The following is a 21,118-nucleotide window of genomic DNA, read 5'->3' as shown; positions in this document are numbered from 1 at the left end:
TCTCACAACTGTGACTATCAAATGACTCAACGACAATTCAAAGTCAAAGTCACGTTACGACTTACGGTCACTCGACCAGTCAGTCTTGGTGTCAAGACCCCATCTGGGACTCAAGACCAGACTTTTGCTACTACCAGACAATTGCGGGTTTCTTGATGTGGGACACAATCACTGCTGGTCCTCGCCAGCGCAGTCATTCTCGGGTCTGAGTCCTGCGGAACTCATGACATTTTACTGCCTCAGATTGGAGACACATACTTTTATCCCACCGCAACAGGTTGAGCCAGTTATACCCCCAGCCACTGGGTTCGCTTTTCGTTGCCTCCTACGATTCGCAGGGCTACGGTGGAGGTATTTGAGCTTGCCTTCACAGGGAGAAACAGAAATCAAGTCATAGGCAAAGTCAAAATTACTTTACGACTGGCGCTTTATCGTCAATCAGTAAGTCTTGGCCCCAAACCTTTGAGACTCACGACCAGAGATTTTTTCTCGACTGAACCCTTGCAGTCATAGTCCTTATGTAACATGCTCTCTGACGAGAAGATATGTTTGCCTCTCATGTATATGCCTGGTCTTTCGTTTAGTGTAAGCATCGCACATATATAGCATGTTACTGAAAATTCTTTCTTTTGCACTATATACAAGTCCTCTGCCAGCCCAGGCTTTGCAAAGTAGATCATGCCTCTTACGTATCATATCCTACAAGTGCAGGTTAGTCACTTGAACGGCTGTAAGCTTGACCACCGCCAAGTTTAAGCCTCTTCTATTTTCTATGTCTGGCTTCGCCTTGTCCTATGCTGCGAACATGTTCATTCTCATGATTTTGTATGACTTCTGCTTGTTACCTGCACAATTTTGTTATATATATATATATACGTACGGTATGTTGAAAGCCGTGTGCAATTCTCGGAAGGGGTGCACCTTAGAAAATTTCCAGTGGTGCGGAGAACCTTGTTTTGTAGAGGTAAGTGTCTGCCGCTAATTTCCAGGCAGGACAAGCGTAAGTCATTACTGATCTGATCAGTGCCTTAGTAAGGGTTAATTTAATGTTAGCGATTAATCGTACACGTCTGAATAGGAAGTAGATTCTAATAAATGTTCTGAAGTCTTGGCTTCAATCATTTCTACGTGCAGTCTCAATGTAACAACACTCTTATCGAAGATCACACCCAGATATTTTACACGATTGACAAGGGGGATTTTTCCGCACATTCAGTGTAACATGAGCCTCAGGGTGCCTGAGTCTATGAGAAGAGTAAATGGACTGAGTCTTATCTTAATTGATTCTTATGTACTAGCGCTCACAGCAGGTCTCAATAGCACTGAGAACTCGCTGGAGCTTTCTGAGAACATAAACCTCTTGGCGGCCTATCGCGCATATATATATATATATATATATATATACAGGTGTCATCAACAAAGAGATCTAGAAGAACACCAGGTGTTTGGGGCGTATCTTTCATATATACAGTATAATGTGGGGAATAGGACGGAACCATGTGACACCCTTGCTTGTATATTCTTTGGCGTCAAAGTCAAAGTCACATTGCGACTGACGGTCTGTCAGTCAGTATGTCTTGGTTTCGAGCCCCATCTGGGTCTCATGACCAGATATTTATTACTGTTTGACAGTTATGGTCTTCATTTTGTGTGGCGCCCTCTCTGACGAGAGGAAGGGTCTGTCTTTTGTATATGTTGCTGGTCCTTGCCAGCGCAGTCTTTCTTGGGTCCGAGTCCCTTGAGACTTGTGACCATATTTTACTGTCTCAGAATTGAGACTTCCGTTTTCGTCGCCTCTTACGACTCGCAGGGTCACGGTGGAGGTATTCCACCCCGCCTCCACACAGGCAACTCTCCACTCTCCCTTGGCGTATACTTGTAGTCATTTTATATAGACCTGGCTCCGACCACACATAAAGTGTCTCTTCCATTATTGCGTGTTTTATCATTACCGGGGGAAACGTGTCCACGGAGCTGTTCCCTAGCAACGTCTGTTATACTGTCGCCTGTTTACATAGCTGTCATTTGGCAATGGATCTACACGTTACATCACGTTATAAAAAGATGCAAATAAAATTGCTTGTAAGATACCAATGACCATTTTCTCCACCATATTAGTGTCTGTGAATATATTGTTAAGTGTGACGAAGTTTTGTGAAAGTTGAACTGTTTTGAAGGGGAGGGCGAAACTTCTTGTTGCCAGGGACAGCATTTAGGCTTCTGCCCGCTGCGAACAGGTAATTTGTAGCCAAGTCACTTCTTTATTATTTGTGTATACAAAGAGAGAGATTGGAGCAGAGCGTTTTATGTTCATGCCGTGGTAAGAGCTGTGCGGTTTCTACGTTTCTTTTATGTGCATAGACTTTTAATACCAATCACAGTGGCCGCACGGTCTAAAACATGAACTGTCTTCGATCGCTCGAACACTGGGATCAGGGGTTCGAATCCAAATTAAGGCCTGTTCCTATCGACAAATTAATTTCTGATTAGAATAATAACAGGATATATATGGAGCCTGGATAGCTCAGTCGGTATAGCGAGGGGTAAGGGGTGGGCGACTTGGTTCAATTCCCGGCAGGGCCAAGAGGTTTGTCTCTAATCCGCAGCGTTCTTAGGCCCAGAAAGCCTTCAATCAAATGGGTACCAGGGGCTATTTCCGCAGACCACTTAACTCCATCTAGTGCCGAGGTAAAAAATGGTCTTGATGGCGTAGTGCTTAATTAATTAAGCGTACGGACAAAGTTGCCCTTTCATCATGCACAATATGGATTTTATGGATACTCTTAATGTCATGAACACATCGAAAACCTGCGTAACATTTCACTTGTCTCTTAAGTAAAACGGCTTTTAGGATTAATTAAACTGAATGCTTTTGCAAATGACTATGTGCTAATTAAGATAACACGTCAGTCTCCAGAATGCTTACCGTGTTCACTGGATTATCCGGATTTATCAGGGCGGAGATACCAGCTTAATTATCCCGGCGCGGTATCTTGCTGTCTTGACTGAAGTTATTTTTGATTTTCCTCAGTCCTCCCAGGGGAAGGTCAGAATAGTGTCTTACAATAATCTACAATCATCTATTTCAAAACTTCATCTTTTCTTCATTTCCAATCATCTTTCTGTCTCCTGCCATGCAATCCAACTTATGCAGTTGAAAGAGCTTCATAAAACTTAAGTATCAAGAATATAAGTTTAATCATATGTTTCAAGATATATAATTAATTCCGCTGTTGTTTTCTATACATATATATAATGTTTTTTATCGATTGTATAATTTATATAACCTATAACTACAGAAAGACAGTGAATGATAAGTTGGCGCGGGTTGTTGATAAGGATTGGTTGGTGTAACGGCCATGGCTAGTCAGTGCTCATTTCTTGCTTCACATTTCATGTTATCATTTCCATTACGATCATAAACAGTCATCTGTTTATTAAGATTACGGTCTTGTTTGCCGTGACGTCTTGCAGTTCGTTAGACAAGTATCATTGGGCCAAACGGGGGAAAATGGTACGTGGTATAGGAAAGGTAGGATTGGTGTAGCTCGGCTCAATTTTTCTACCCCGAAGTTGGAGGAAGTAGATTCCTTCGAAACATTGGTATCTGTCTACTAGACAGCACGGTATTAGATCTCAGAATACTGTAATTTTAATGATTACGGCGATAAAATAAAATCTTACGTAGTTATACAGGTAAAGTCCCTGTGCTTAACTAATTAAGCGCTACGACATGGAGGCGTATGGGAAATTGATGTATAGATCTATGTTTTCTTCACCTCAGTAATAGTTGGAGATGAGTGGTCAGCTTCACGCCCCGGCCGCGTCATCACCAGGGTAATAGCCCCCGGTTATCATTCGAAAGGAGCATGTGTGGGCCTCAGTACCAGTCTGGTCGAAGTGGAGAAGAGAAAACTCAGTTCACGTGGTTATTATATCATCAATTTTAAGCGAAATTTGGGGAATTTAAGTTACGTTATACACGTATTTCAATAAAATCCATTTTCATTCGTTGCTTGCACAAAGTTCGTGACATGCGTATTGCTTCTCTGTCTCATTTCTGGAACTAACTAAAAGAGACAATGAAAAAAAGCACTTGAAACCAACTTTAAAATGTATCAAGCACTAAGTGAACATATTTTTTTTATTCCTGTATCTCTGATATAACCTTTGATTAATGTGAAAAGCAAAACTGTTTGTCTGGATTGTATCTCAGTAAAGGTTTGAAGCACAGAAACTTGATATAAAGCATATAATATAGTTTTGTTTATTAAATGAGATATGTATGACATACCCATATATTTATATATGATCACCTCTTGTGGTCTAGTGGTCAGAGTTCCTGCCTACAGATCCAGAAGTCCCGGGTTCGATTCCCAGCGTTACCAGATTTTCTGAGAAGTAGTGGGTCTGAAACGGGGTTCACTCAGCCTCGTGAGAATGAATGAAGAGCTATTTCAAGGAAATAGCGGCTCTGGTCTAGAAAACAGAGATTAAGGGCCGTGGGGATTCGTTGTGCTGACCACGCGACACCCTCTATCCGCAAAAGTTGGCACTAACTTCGCTGACAAGCGGCGGTCACTCGTCTGCGGACTAAAAGACACGGAGTTTTTGTTATATTTATATATATAATATGAAACTCATTTTTAATAAAACAATTCTAGGTGGTAAACCGTGGCTCTTTCGCTCGAACTAAGGACATTCTGAACTACTCAAGGAATTTGCGACATCTCGTTTTGCAGTACGTTCGCGCGTGTGTGTATGAGAGAGAGAGAGCTGCGGTTCTTGAAAAATATTTGCCGAAATAGTAAACAGCAGATTACATCCACTGTGTGGATCACTGATCCAAAGCCCATGCAAAATGGCAAAGAACTCCTTTAGGGACTACTAGTATTAACACCAGCTGAGAGTCCAACGGGAAGTCTCCTCAACTATTGCGTAATTTCCCCGTCCTCCTTTCAAAGTCTACATGTTTTCGAATGATATATCAAGGGTGTTAAATAGTATCTCCCACGAATAACACGCATACAGTCAGTCGAAAGCCATCGTTTTTATATAGTATATAACAGTTAACTTCTGAACATCAAAATATTATCGGTATTTACCGAATACATACGATATAATAAGAGAATTTTCGCTCGTTCGTAACCTAATACTCGTACATAACTTACGTTTATGAAACGTGTTAATGTTCGACAGTTCATGGCTACTTTACCCGAAATTGCTTAATTTCAGAGCGTCCATCTCACTGTTATATACATAAAGGCCCATATAGAGGAGGGCTAGTAAGGCCCTTTGACCCAGGCCCCTGGCTTGGAGGGTCCAAATATATTCTTGTTTTACTCAAAATAAAAACGTAAGCAAAGGTGTGGGAATTCTGTTTAGTTGAATTGTAAATTTGCTGTTCTTGGCCTTTCATCTATATTCGTATGAATTGTTCAGATGGCAGAAAATCTTATTTTTGAAGTATCGGGCTCCGTCTGGCTTCTCTTAGGCCCGACACACACACACACGCAAGGAAATATTCTGACCTCCAAAGTGATTTTGGCCTATACATTTTCATTCCTCTTTAAGATACCCATATTTCGTAACAATAGCAAGCTATGAGTCACGTTTACCAACTCACTGCTACATATAATTCATATCGCAAATCACAGTTGTGCCAAAAGCGGAGTGTAAATAATTCGCATAGGCTTATTTGTTTAAACAAGAAAGCTTTATATGGGTCCTGATTGTTGACTTTAGGAATGCACATAAATATTTACTCTCGTCATATGAAACAAGGTCACATGCTGTACTTTTGAATGAAGAACTTTCAAAAGACTCGCAGAGAGGCAATGTACTGCATACCAATACGAGATGTCCTTCAGGTGTCACACTATGTGCCGACCATCACTGCATGAATCTTCGCTCACCATGTTTCCTCAAGGCGAGATCCAGAGTGAGTGTTAAAATTTGGAGATCTCCCTTGACTTGTGGCTCCAGTCGTCACAAATTCTGATTTCTAGTGAAATATAACTTAAAGTTTTCTTTACTTTGCCATTCAGATTGTAGATTCATTCTTTGTATTTCTGATGGTCTTAGCAAGTTTCCAGCATATATTGTGGCATGTAGACCAATTGCTAGGCAACGGCAGTGAAAGAAACAACTAGACAAATGGAGTTTAATAACGATTTTTCTCTTCTTCACAGCGTCCGGACCGATTCTGGGGCCAACCCAGTCTTCTATCCAATGGGTACCGGGGGCTTTTCCCACTAGTAAAGAGCGTGAAGCTGATCACTCAAATTCATCTAGTGCCGAGGTCAAGAAAGGTGGAGTTATACTTCCATTCCCTGATATGTCTTCATGGCGTAGTGCTCAGCTAATTAATCAGAGGGACTTCACCCTTTATTCATGTACGCAATATTTCCTACGTGTGCACAATTTTCGAAGTTTCCCTAAGAAAATTCTATGTATTTCTTGTTTCCGTCATGCATCCTATACGTGTCGTCCATTTCGTTTTCCATTTTACTCGAGCTGCAGGCTCCTTTCTGCAGATATGGAGGGAGGCTACAAATATATTCAGAAAGCAGTCGTGGGTAGCCAACACAGGATGGCACATTAGGTGCTCGGTGTCAAAAGCTTCTAGCGGTAGAACTACGTTACGAAATGCAGCAAACGACATCCTACTCAGACTTATTGAATAGACAAACTGAGTAACGGTAGCGATCTCCAGTATGAATAATGAATATTAATGAAGGCAAACAATGTCAAAATTTTATTATTAGTTGCTGTAACCGCATGGCTGTCAACATTTCCCCTACCACGACCCCAAAACCTCACTTCTGAGTTACAGCTGTAGCCACGCCACGGCATGTAAGTGGGTGAGAGAGTAGTGAGTCGCGATATAAATGCTCATCGCAGTGTTGTAATACAGAATGTCCGGATAAAAGGTATCTAAAATAAAATAATTACATCTCAGAAAGCGTTAATTATACACATTTATGGGTTACACCACTAAAAAGGGAAACTATCAAAGTTTTTTTTGAGTATATAACTTTCTCAGTAAATTTCAATGTTGGATTCCTTGGTGGCACGACAAATATCCAGACGATCCATTATGTTTGGTGTTACCATAGCCACAGTGTCCCTTATGCGGGCTTCCAGGTGTTGCAAGTCGTTGATCTTAACTTGGTAGACAATGTCCTTCACATACATCATCATCATCATCATCATCATCATCATCATCATCATCAGTAATTTGTCAGACGACAGGTCCACAGTCTCTTCCAAAACAATTCCTCCACTTAATGCGATCTAGAGCTTTCTCCTTCAAATGACAGTATCCTCTTCTGTCCCCAAGGTCATCCAGCATCTTCTTACTTCTTCTTCCTCGTCTTCTTGTCACTTCTATCCGCCCCTTTATCTTTCCTTCAATAACTTCTTTTAGAAGGCAGTTTCTGCGTAAAACATGACCAATCCAATTAGCCTTCCGTTTTCTTATTTCGTGTAGGATATTCCTCTGCTCATTCCATAAGAAAAAATTCAGTGAGGTTAAATCTGGCGACCTAGGAGTCCAAGCGACTGATTCATTTCTGCCGATCTATCTCCCAGGGATCACTCTCTCCAAGTGATTCCCAACATGGGGACAGAAATGTGGCGGCGCATGCGTGTAAGCCGGGCATGAAAAAAAAAACATACAGGGGTTTACTTTATGATGACATAAACCTGATACGTGTATGACAATTACTTTCCGAGACATAATTTTTTTTTATATTGGATACCTTTCATCCGGACACCCGATATTAAAAGCAGCTCCGTGACGAGACCTAGCATGTTCTTATATCACAACGGAGACTTCGTACGTCTAGCAAGAGAGCCCCCAGGGCAAGACTGCCTGGATAGATCAAACTGACAACTTAGAAGCAACACGCGATTTTCTGCGTTTCACAGTTTAGCGTATAAAGTACGTCAACAAATTGACGTCATTGGAAGACAAAAATGGTTGAGTGTAATATTCATAGTAAATATTAATTCTAAGAAATTTAACGACATTACATTCAGTAAGTTTTCATCTGAGATATAATTATATATAAGCTACTGAAACACAGTTTAAAAATTTATCGTACAACTATTAAATATCTGTGATACAATGTACTTGTATATCGAAATATTTCTAAGAACATTAATGTGAATATACGCATTTTCCAATGTACTAATGGTAGAGGTGCAGAAAAAGGAACATCATATGCACATGTGAAGATGTGAATACTTATAGTATAACTGCAATACTCCAGTATGTACGGATCGGAATGCTGTACTCTACATGAGCTGAGAAATGCACGGAAACAGCTAAGATAAAATTATTCTGAATTTCCCGTGAATTCGAGGACTAATATTGTTATAGTATTATTATTATTTTTATTGCTAGTGGGGTGGGACTAAGTCCCTTGTACTGCGGCCACTTCTGGCCTATTGTACCAGCACCAGATGATAGGTGAGGGTGATTGTGGAGGAATTGGTGGAATGAAGATTGGCAGGGGAAACCGAAGTACTCGGAGAAAACCTGCCCCAGCGCCACTTTGTCCACCACAAATCCCACTTTACCAGACCCGGGATCTAACCTGGGCCGCAGCGGTGGGAAGCCAACGACTAACCGCTTGAGCTATGGCGTGCCACATTGTTATTGTTAGTATTAGTATTAGTAGTAGTAGTAGTAGTAGTAGTAGTAGCAGTAGTTGTAGTAAGGTAAAAAAGGCAAAATTGTCCCTGCGCTTTACCAATTTTAAGTACTACACCATGAATAATTTTGGGGAATGGATATATAGACCCATATTTTCTTTTTATCTCGGCACTCGTTGGAGGTGAGTGGTCAGCTTCATAGCCTAGCCGCTTTACCCCCGGAGAAAGGGGCCCCAGTACCCATTGGATAGGAGATTGGGTAGGCCCCAGCGCCGGTCTGGACGACGTGGAGAAGAAATTCTATACCTCAACGGCACTTGAACTCCGTCACCTCGGTCGTCCAACAGTTGCTATTCCGACTGAGCTATCCGGGCGCCCAGTAGTAGTAGTAGTAGTAGTAGTAATTGCTGTTGCTGCCTCTTATGCTATGTACTTTTTCCAGACCAAGTGGGTCCTTCAACAAAGAGATTATAGTTACTGAAAAAGAAAGGAATTTTACGTGTGCGTTGTGTCAAATGTTGCAGATATTTTTAACATGAACATTTGATTCGATGACATCTCCACAGTACTTCACTTTTGTTTACTGCAAGATTGGGGCACATGTTTTTATTCATGGGCCGAATAGGATCATCAGAAAATGATCGAAAATTGAAGAGAATCGAAAAGAAATCTACACTTCAAAAAGTGTTAAATACTCGTATATGTCAATCATTCGTAACGCTCGGATGTATTTATAGATAAATGGGAAACACGTAAGTAAGGTATTTGTCCCTGTGCTTAACTAATTAAGCACTAGGCCATGAAGGCGTATGGGGGAGTGGATTTATAGATCCACATTTTCTTGACCTCGGCACTAACTGGAGGATAAACAAATAGGATTATTGATAATTATTTCTTTTGGCATGATATCCTAAACCTTGCTTAGTGGTCTGACTCGTAAAATCGAATCTGAAGTGGGCCCAAAACTAATTTTCACACGCCCAGTTTATGTACGTACAGTAAATTACAACAACGCATAGTCCCATGCGTAGGCTACTAGAGCCCCCCCAAATTTTCAATTTTATGAAAGATCTAGTTTCCTTTCTACGCTTAAAATGCTTAGTCTTATGCTGTGCATCAGACAGCAAAATCTTATGAACCTTGTCTCATCGCCGCGATAAAGTCTGATTTATCGCGGACCGTAACTTTTCCGCGTGTTGTGGTCTGCCGATCCGTTACCGGTATTGATTATACAGATCACATTTATCACTCAAACAAGTATTTATTCTTTGCGTCTTCGCTTGTGTTCATAGTGTTACACGAACGAGTGATCAAGGACGTAATAGATTTCAGTCTGGAATGAAACTGCCGTTAGCGTAGTGACGTTGCAGGTACGCAAGAAGCTGGCCAATGAATGACCCCGAGGCGCGAAGAAGCGTCAGATACTACGCTCTTCAGACTCGTTGGTTTCGTCAAGTGAAACAGTCGATAGTGCTGATACTGGCGTGCGAATAACAAGGTGAGTTACAAAGGCTACTTGCCTTCTGGTGTGTTAAATTAAGGTCTTTTGGCCTTCTGGTGTGTTAAATTAAGTTGCAAGTTTTAAGGCAAGCTTTTCTTCTGGTGTGTTCATTCAAGCTGCAAGTTGTCTTGCCTTCTGGTGTGTTGAATTAAGTTGCAAGTTATAAGATCATTTGGCCTTCTGGTGTGTTGAATTAAGTTGCAAGTAATAAGATCTTTTTGTCTCCTCATGTAATAAATTAAGCAGCAGGCTTTAAGGCAAGCTTTTCTTCTGGTGTGTTCATTCAAGCTGCAACTTGCCTTGCCTTCTGGTGTGCTGAATTAAGTTGCAAGCTATAAGATCTTTTGGCCTTCTGGTGCGATAAATTAAGTTGCAAGTTATAAGGCTGTCTTACCTTCTGGTATGTTAAATCAAGCTGCAGGTTTTAAGTCACGCTTGTCTTCTGGTGTGTTAAATCAAACTTCAAGTTTTCTTGTCTTCTGGCATGTTAAATTAAGCTACAAGATATAAAGCCTCTTTGTCTTCTAGTGTTTGAAATTAACCTACAAGTTTTAAGGTCTAATTACCTCCTGATGCTTTAAATGACGCTGCAATGCGAATTGCACTTGGTAAGTATCCTCTCTTTCCTGTCATGGGCAAGTTTTGTTGTTCAGTGATTAACTAAATTCTACAAGGAGGGTCCTCTTTGAGGCACTAATACCCACTCAGCAATTACAAACAAATTTGCATCTTTTCACAGAGTCAGAAATTTCAATACCGTGTTTACAAGAGCTAACAATCGTTATTTACCCTGCGCCATTTAAATTTCACCCACATCCTCACACTCAATTTATTTCATATAAAACTTTAAGAGCTTTAACAAAGTTTAGAAAACGCCTATTATTTTCGTCAAATCTGCCTCTCTGTCTGTCGGTGTGCCCGCATGAAACTACTCGGCTCCCATTGGCTGGATCTTCGTGACGATTTATATTGGAGAATTTTACTAAAGGCCGTCAAAGTACAACTTAGTTTTGGTTAAAATCGGACACCTTACACAAGGACTGAAGAGCAGTTTTTTTAAAAAGCACCTTGTTTTGTTTTCCACTTCACTGATGATAGCACGCTGGGCTGCCGTGAGAGTGATCCCATGGCCGTCCCATTCATTAATTTCACGGTGGTTCACTATCTAAACAAAAGATGGCGACACAGTCTTTCAATTTAAACAATAACTAATCCCAGATGGGCAATGCCTAAGCCATTTTTGTATATACGTGTATATATATTTTTTCAAAATAATGAAAGAACAATAACAGAGTCGAGGACATTCTCACTTATTGCTTTTACCATTGTTTAAATTCAAAAGATAATATAAATAAAATAAAGCAGCATTTTCTGTGCATAAGACACAGAAATTAAATTGGAATAATGGAAATAAAGTGGACAAAACATTAAGAAGAAACATCTGAACGCGTCCAAGTACTGCGTTGTATGTAAATGTCTTATCTTGTTACATTATTCTCTCATCTCTGCCCAAGTGTTCAGTGTGGCCCCTTTCCTTCAAGTGTCCACATCAAAATTCTAAATACATTCCTGAAATATTCAATGCCCGCTACAAGTTCCAGCTCTCCTACTATACTTCATTTGATCGTAAAAAAATATTTAGTGAACAGCTAATAGGCGTACAAGCTATGAAGCTCCTCATGATGAGCAACAATTAGTGTGTTTAATTTAGTATTTATGTAAAACATTATTTTTATACAACCATGCAATAGGAGTAGAGATTAGCATAAATTAAAATCTAATTGAACATTTATGTTGATATATAACACGCAGACATTTATAGAATTTCATGATATTCGAACATATATTTACTAGAGCACTAGCTTCTGACATATAACGCTGTGTAGTCCGTTGGAAGTCAACCGACGTTTCGGAGGAACATATTACTTCCACCTTCAGGGTCAAAGAAAAAGCCGAGCACGAAATCAGCATGAAGGCAGGTGGCAAGGAAGTGCTCTGCTTACCACCTGCATACACGCTGGTTTCCTGCATAACATCCTCTGTGAAAACTTCAAATCCTACTTATGTTTATAAACTTACAATACATAATAAGGTACAGTAACGCATATCGTACCCGCACCATTGCTAATTTAAGGAAAACAACCTATATACAGCCATCATTTGAGAAGTACATAGAAAGTGTCTCCATGGTTCACAAATTCANCTTCGCAACACCGCGGATCCGACCCAACATTCCTCACAGATTGCTGCTGTAACTGCTGATAGCAGAATGAGTCACTAGCGCTGATAAACGCGCGCCGTTACAGTTACACTAGCAATCTGTGAGGAATGTTGGGCCCGATCAGCGGTGTGGCGAAGTTTCCTCCTTGATTGAACGCCTTGTATATTTCGGTGAGCAAATTGTGTAATATTTTGTTAATCACATTCGAAATCTATGGGAACCGTGTCAAATCTATGGGATCCATGTTTATGAAAGCATTTACGGCAAAATCAGTCACTTTCTATCCCATTTTTGAGATCAGAGTTATGATTCATGCCGATCACAGTGGCCGTGAAGTCTAAGGTACGAAATATGTTCGCCCGCGCAAGAACTATGATCGTGGGAGGCCTGAATTTCTCCCGGCATTTGTTCTGTGTTTGTGTTGTCCTGTGCAGGTAGCGGCCTTTCGTTGGGCTGATCCCCCGTCCAAGGAGTCTTATCACCTGTCTACAAGATTAATAATTTCAGAATTAATTCTGAATGGAGACTGATCAAAGGTAGAAAAAATGTAATTCCTTTTGTGATAAGCTAGTTTCCCACATTATACAACTTGAGAAAATTATGTTGATATTATTATTATTATTATTATTATTATTATTGTCGTAGCTCTACAGTCCTTTGTTAGACCTTGGCCGCTTCTTAAGTTTCTAGATCCTGTACACAGCTGCTACGACTCCTTGGACGGGGGATCAGCCCATCGCATGGTCTCTACCTGCACACAGAACAACACAAACACAGAATAAACGAAATCAAACACCCATACCTCGGGTGGGATTCGAACCCACGATCTCAGCATTAGAGCGAGCGAACGCAGTTCATGCTTTAGACCGCGTGGCCACTGTGACCGGCGAGTAAGTGAGGTTATATTTGTATATTTTCGGTGCACTAAACCAAACATGTCCAATAGGCTATATTGTATCACGTGCCTTGACGATAGCACGGAACACATTATGTTAGAGTGAAACACTCGGTTTTAGTGAAACTTCCTGAAGGCCCATGTATGAAAGATCGAAACCAACGTCCAAGTGACTTTCGACTAATGAAGTGACGAGGAGTAGAGAATAAAAGCTCGTCGATAGTGTTAATTAGAAAAAGCCTGCACTGCCTCCATTAATCGAAGACAAACTGATAGCTCACTGTATAATCTTCAGAATGTTACAATATATCCATCACTAAACGAAACTTAAGGGACCTCATGAAAAGTCACTGTAATAAAAAGGTTATCAACACCGTCCAGTGTCACTGATAAATGTTTTTTAATTTCCTTTTTAATCTTTCATCTTTGACATGTTTTGGTCTGAGAGACCATCTTCAGAAGGACATATCAATACATACGGAAAATATAATTACAATGTTATTGGTCATTATCAATACATATATGCAAGAACATTAACATGTCATGAATATAAAATCTTATAATTTAACAACTGAAGCGACGGGCATGAATATATTAAAATATTTTTAAATTATTATAATTAGTTTGTTTACAAGTTTGGTTTAAAATAACTTCGTTAAAATTTAGAACCAATTGGGTTCGTGTCCTTTATAGTTCTTATCTTGAAAGGAAGTTGAGTGTCTACCGCGTCCTGGTTCCGTTGGTTGAAGAACAGGACTCTTTAGTGTCTTCCTGTTGTTCGGGCCGCGCTGTATTGTCATTGTCTTAAAAACAAGTTGTTTGTTCCATTGATTTAATAATGTCTACAATTTATAGGCTATTCTCCACTTGCATTTTGAGAACTATTTTTCTAGATCGTACCGGCTGTAGGAATTTTCAATTTATTCAGAAAATCCGGACAAATTCCAAGCATAAATCTATAATAATTTTATTTTGTGACCAGATGCAATAATATTTCCATTCATGAAAGCTCCACAATATGTTTCTTATAATTACTAAGTGAAGAAAGATATTACAATTCAGATAACATATACAATGACACAACGGATTATTAAACTCTGACTTCTTGTACTCGTACAGACTTGTTGCTAATTTCAGATCAATACTATATTAATGTAACGAGTATTTGCTCCTTGTTACTTGCTTCTCTACTTGGTTTGGCTTACTCTTAGCTCCTGAAGATGTTTTTTCCAAAACGTCGATAAAATTCTAACAGACTACACCACATCATATCTCGAAGATAGTGTTCTTTATTTATTTTAGTTTCTAGCTCTTGTATGTCGGATATGACTTGTATTCGAGGCGTATAACTAGTCGAATTCGGACTCCAAATGAACATTACAATAAAATCTTTGCTTTCATATAATCCCTTCTGAATATCACATAGACATTACACTGGCACTCATAATTTGAAAGAATGGATTCCTCGTGCAATGCTCTATTAAACTTACGCAATTTTTGCAACATTTCATGAAACTGTGATAAGCAAGATATCAACACCGGCCACATTTATTGATCAAGATAATGAGATAATGGAATACGAAGTGAAGTGGTTGCTCATACGTCATGCAGGCGCAATATCGGATCAATTTATAATCTCATCAATTCGATGTAATACGTCGAATTATTGAAAATCACGAATTATAGATCGTAATTATATAAAATATTTTCAAGCCGTAGTTCGATAAAGCGAACAGATTTATTCACAGTCTAGAAATATACATTAATTAAGACTGTATTAGTACACAGATGCTGTATTGTGAAAACAAAATGAAGATTTTGTGAGAATGTTAACATTCAACACAAAATTGAATTTAAAAGCGAAAATTTATATCGTTTTCAGTATAAATTACATATTATGTTTGCATTTCTATATTTTCATAAAGCGAAATGAAGTAGGAAACTATACCATTAAATTATCGTTTAAGAAAAATATCCCTTTTGGTAAATAAAATATGTACATGAAAAATAAGGCAGCCCTTATCATAGAGGGTCCGAGTTATTGGTCTTACTGCAGTCATAATGTATGAATACATAAGCTGGACCTATATAGCCGCGTGGTCTTCCTTGAAAACTTGATATTGTTACATGGATGAACGACTACAGACGGGGTTAGGATTGGTAATTTGACTTCTTGAAAAATTACGGAGCGTAACTACATATAACTACAGCGCTATCATTAATTCACACACTACAGAACGTGCTAAATCTTCTCAGTCTGTTGTGTCTTCGCCGGTCGTTGCTTGGTGATAGATCAAACAATGTCCTCTGCTTCCGTGCTCACTTTCTTACCGGCTGGCTACTATCGCACAACTAACTCATTGTCAAAGTCGAACTCAAAGCCATATTGCGGCTGACGGTTAGTCAGTAAGTCTTGATGTCGAACCCTATCTGGGACTCGTGACCAGATATTTATTACTGTTTGACAGTTACAGTTTTGTTTCTGTAGGGCGCCCTCTCTGACGAGAGGACGGGTGTGTCTTTCGTACATGCTGCTGGCCCTTGCCAGAGTAGTCTTTCTCGGGTCCGAGTCCCTTGGGACTCGCGACCATATTTTATTTTCTCAGATTTGAGACTTCCCTTTTGTCTCCCCTTGCAACTCGCAGGGTCACGGTGGAGGTATTCGACCCCGCCTCTACACGGGTTAACTAACTCATTGCTCCAAATGTCGTGGTTATAATATCAATGGCACGGATATTACAGAAAACATCGTTCCTCTTTTGCTGTATCTACGTATTGTTGCGTTCGCGTCTGTTGGGATGTCCACGTGGTTGCTATTCGGTCATTGCCTAGCAATGGCCGCTGTTTATATAACCATTACTTAGCAACGGCTGTTGTATAACTGCCTATCTCGCAGTCACTATCTAGCAGTGCGTAGTCTACATGCCAGAATATTTACTCACCTGGTCATGAAATGACCTGATTTCGTTGGACCAAAAAGTTCATTACCGTTTCCATGAAAGTCTGTTTCTGAGCTCTGTTCTAAACCAGCCAAATCTAGTCCACACTCTTATACGTACATTCTTTAAGACCAAGCTTATTCTCAGAATCTATTAAGTGTGTTATATGCAATGCAATTACCTTTTCAAGAATGGATTTTTATCTTAAGTAAATTAACATCACGCGTAATGATCTATGAAAGATTCTAAAGATGCATTTGGAAAATATTTGTACTCCATTAGAATACTTCGTGTTGTTCTTGTTGTCTCCTCTTGGGGTTCGTAATTTCTGTGAAATGCCCTGACGCAAGCTTATAGTTACAATAACTTTCCATTTCACAACTGGAGACTTTGTATAAATGACGATGAAATATGTGTACATACATTTTTACGACGATGTGTTGAATCATCTCAACGCAATGTAGTCTTCATATTAGCTCCCACAATTCTCCTATTATCTGAGACAAAACAACGCTCTCATGAGAAACTTGAAAGACTTCTGAAGCCATGAAAATAGCATTCCTTGAAGGAGATGACTAAGTGAGCAGACAAATTCTTAACCAATTGACTTATCGTACATAGCCAAGTAATTTCCACACATGAATAGACATTTATCTTCATGTATTATACATCTCGGTCATGGTGAATGACTAGTCACCGCTCCAGTCACCGAACAGCATTATGGGTAAGGATGCAAATCGATGGAGAAGTCCACGTGGTATTGACAGCCCCCTTATTGATGCAAAATAAATTTATCGATTAATAGTTAAAATGCTCAGATACATATATAAATTCAGCTGTAAATATTTCACTTCACCTTTATTTGCAGTATACATTGTTATAATTAAATATCTAGTATAATTAAAGCTGTACTTACAACTTAAAATTCACGTTATTTAAAGAGTAACATCCTGTCATAGTTTTTATTTGCATTATAAAAATTCCATGGCTACAACCCGTTTATTTCTTCTTAATAAATAACTGAATGGGATGAATCACTTTTATGAAACTGATCAATTGTCATTTCTACACTGCTTCAGAATACAGATGAGCTATTTTATGTTACCAAGAAATTATTCCTTATGTCGATACGCTGAATCCATACTAACATTGGTTTCGTTTCCCATAGTAATTTGTATAGGTTTATGGAAATTAACTTCCGTCCCTATGCCTTCATGTCCGTGTTGCTGGAACAGAAATATATCTATTTTGTCTTCATTTGAGGCCGTAGCATGTAAACGAAAATTATCAGTAATGTGGCATGTAGATACGTTGCCAGGCAACGACCGCAAAATAAGCAACTATACAACAGTCCTTTCTAAGTATCGGTTCCGCAAACAGGCATGCTTCCACGAGAACAATTGCACTGCAACAGAAGAACAGTGTATAGTCAATCAGTTAGTGAGTTAGAGAACTTTCGGTGTTCAGTCATTGTGAACTGTTGCCGTTAGAAGCTGGTAGCTGAGGCCGGGGACATTTCGGGAACCCAGAGGAAGGGGAACGTCCGCCGTTGGAAGCAGCTACCAAGCAACGGCAGTGAAGACGTGACTGTGGACACTAGTGTGTGTATGTAACAGTGAAATGCAAAGTGTAATCACGCGTTGTATCAAAGAGTCCAATAAATCCAGTCGCCAATCCAAAACTCGTCTATAATCACATTCATACACGTGACAGTGTTTTCCTCCAGACATATTCTGTTGAATAAATACCGTTTATTTGTACCATTCGGAACAAATTGACATATTAAATCATATGTAGAGAATAAACGGAAGTCATAGAAATAAAACTCAAAGGGAATTCAATTGATTCTTAAGTTACTTGTATTTTACTATGCTCTTTCAACTAACATATTATGTAGCATCAAATAGGATGATGAACAATAACAGTGAATGAGTAAGGATTTGAGAGGAAGTAGTGTTGGCTTACTTTAAGGCAAAATTTACATATTCGTCCAGACAGGATGAGGAAAAGTAGGAAAACCTAAGTTACGATAACTGATGATCCGGCCCATAATCGAATCGTGTACCTGCTTGTCTCATTTATGTGATCTTCGACGAACATCCCTCTGACGCCTGAAATTCATCTTAATAATATTTTAAAATTAAATTTGTACCCTGCAGAAAATAAACTGCTATTCCATTAGAGAGATCAACCGGTTAATGCTTTTTAGGAAAATAATCGCTCTCTGTTTCTAAAATCATATGCAACATATGAATACACTCTGTGGGCAAAGTTGAGAGTAATTTCATGTTAAGACAGATGGTACATATGACAATCTCAGTACTTTAGATGTTATTCAGAGAGATAAATCTTGATTCCGTTCAGAGTAGTCAAGCAAGCCGGACTTCATTCGCTTTAAACCATTCAGTAACTGGAGACAAATAAAGGTAAAGTTGTCCTTGTGCTTAACTAATTAAGCACTAAGTCATGAAGATGTACGGGGTAGTGGATGTATAGATCCACATTTTCTTGACCTCGGCACTAGTTGGAGGTGATTAGTCAGTTTCATGCCCCGGTCGCTTAACCCCCCGGAAAGAGCCCCCGGTAACCATTGTATAGGAGATTGGGTGGACCCCAGAGCCGGTCTGGATGATTGGAGAAGTGATAATTCTTGATCCTACCGGGAGAAATAAATAATACTTAAAATCACTATTGAACTAGCCCACTGAAGTTCAATGGCGAATCAATTATTTCGTAGTTTAATTCTTCAGCTTCTTTCTATCTTTTATTCTCTCGTCCCAGGATAGCGCAGTCTGTATAGCGACTGGCTACGGGCTGGACGACAGAGGGGTCGGAGTTCGAGACACGGTAGGGACAAGAATTTTCTTTTCTCCACGTTGTCCAGACAGATTCCGGGGCCCATCCAGCCCCCTGTTCAATGGGTAATAGTGATTATTTCCCAGAAGGAAAAGTGGCCGGGGCATGAAACTGATCACTCACTTCAAACTACTGCCGAGGTCAAGAATATTTGGATTCTCTCCCCAATAAGTTTTCATGGTATAGTGCTTATTTAGTTAAGCATAGGGACAATTTTACCTTACCTTTATCTTTTATACCATCGCCTCCTTTCTTATATTCTCCGATAAATTAGTGAACTGCGTATTTATCCTTCAGATGACACCGTTTAGAACATGCATATATAATTACCGCCTACGTAAGTACGGGCAAAAAACGTTGGGCTTGAGAAGCACATAGTAATAAACAAATACATACCGCAAATACAGCGATAAAATTTTCTTTTTTTATATAATTATAGCGTTTATTCGCGTCACCCAAAGGAAGCCTCTACAAAATGGCTCCAATGTAACAGGAAATAAACAACTTTTTAATTAAAATAGAGAAAAGCACACGTCCCTCCATTTCATTGTGACCACGAAGAAAATAAGCACTGCTCAAAGTTATGCATATTTCTTTTATTTTAGTTGTAGTCTCACAAGGTGAAATCTGTTCTTGCGTGCATAATGGCGCCAGCCTTCGCCATCCAACAATACTCCATTCAGCCAACGGATTTGTGTTCCAAGCTTCACCTTTATCATGAAGACGAACAGAAAGCTCTATTTCATTGGAATTATGCATTTTTTTTAGAAAGTACTGTTTATTATTTTTCATACTGAAGTAACACTAATGTTTTTCTTATTGCTAGTGGGGTGGGACTAAGTCCTTTGTACTGCGGCCACTTCTGGCCTATTGTACCAGCCCCAGATGATAGGTGAGGGTGATTGTGGAGCAATTGGTGGAATGAAGATTGGCAGGGGAAACCGAATTACTCGGAGAAAACCTGCCCCAGCGCCACATTGTCCACCACAAATCCCACTTGACCAGACCCGGGATCGAACCTGGGCCGCCGCGATGGGAAGCCAGCGACTAACCGCTTGAGCTATGGCGCGGAACTCTGATATTTATTGAAGGATAAATTTACTTTAGGAAAAGTAATCATCACATTACAGATATCGCATGTAAAAACGTAAAGCTGTCCTTGTGTCTATTTAAACAGCATGACATGAAGACTTATAGGGGAGTGGAGGTACCATTCTTGACCTCGGGACTAGTTTGTGGTGAGTGATTGGCTTTACACCCCGGCCGCTTTATCCCCAGGAAAATAACCCCAGTACCCACTGTATAGAAGGCAGGTTGGGCCCCAGAGCCGGTCTGGACGTTGTGGAGTAGAGAAAAATCTTTTTCCCTTGCCAGGAATCGAATTCCAGTCGCCCATGACGTAGCCCGTTGCTGTACAGACTGAGCTATCCCGGCTCTTAGATATGATGTTAGTCATTAAATATACTTCCTTCCAGTTCAGCAAATAACCAAAACAGTAATTCCATAGTTTTGGATCTTTCTGAATTGGTTACAGTATTTGTTCAGTTGCTCAAATATTTCTCTACTTTAGACGCAGTTTGAATCATTCTAACGTATGCAGTATGGCCAGCCATGGAACATTATTTTCAGTTACTTCACATCTTGATTGAAGAGTTCTGTATTCTGCAACATAACGCTAAACAGTCCGTTGAAAGTCAACTGACGTTTCGGTGGAACATCTCGCCTCCATCTTCAGGGTCGATTAATAAGACAAGTAGTAAACCGTCATGAAGCAGGTAGCAAGCAGTTTCTTGCATTGTTTAATCTTCGATCCTGAAGATGGAGGCGACATGTCCCTACGAACCGTCGGTTGATTTTCAACGGACTATGCCGCGTTATATCCCGAAGACAGAACTCTTCATAACCCCCGCTGTGAGAACCTCAGACCCTATACGGCGCTATATCCCAAAAGACAGAACTCTTCATAACCACTGCTCTGAGAACCTCAGACCCCACACGGCGCTATATCCCAGAAGACAGAACTCTTCATAACCACTGCTCTGAGA

At 39.8% G+C, this 21,118-nt stretch overlaps 2 protein-coding genes across 3 annotated transcripts in view; one reads left to right on the top strand and one right to left on the bottom strand.

Annotated features, from left to right (window-relative positions):
- The window catches only part of LOC111862107 (organic cation transporter protein), a 105,088-nt gene that overhangs the window by 18,953 nt on the left and 65,017 nt on the right, over nt 1-21,118 (bottom strand). The window lies entirely within an intron of this gene.
- LOC111862106 (organic cation transporter protein) overlaps nt 9,952-21,118 on the top strand; it is a 103,120-nt gene continuing 91,953 nt past the window's right edge. Inside the window, exon 1 of the mRNA XM_023847227.2 lies at nt 9,952-10,159. The gene's annotated coding sequence lies outside the window, so the exon portion shown is untranslated. The remainder of the gene's footprint in view (nt 10,160-21,118) is intronic.

The sequence above is a fragment of the Cryptotermes secundus genome, unplaced genomic scaffold (assembly GCF_002891405.2).
Source record: "Cryptotermes secundus unplaced genomic scaffold, Csec_1.0 scaffold645, whole genome shotgun sequence".
NCBI classification, from domain to species: Eukaryota; Metazoa; Arthropoda; class Insecta; order Blattodea; family Kalotermitidae; genus Cryptotermes; species Cryptotermes secundus.
This window is presented reverse-complemented; position numbering and strand designations above follow the sequence as displayed.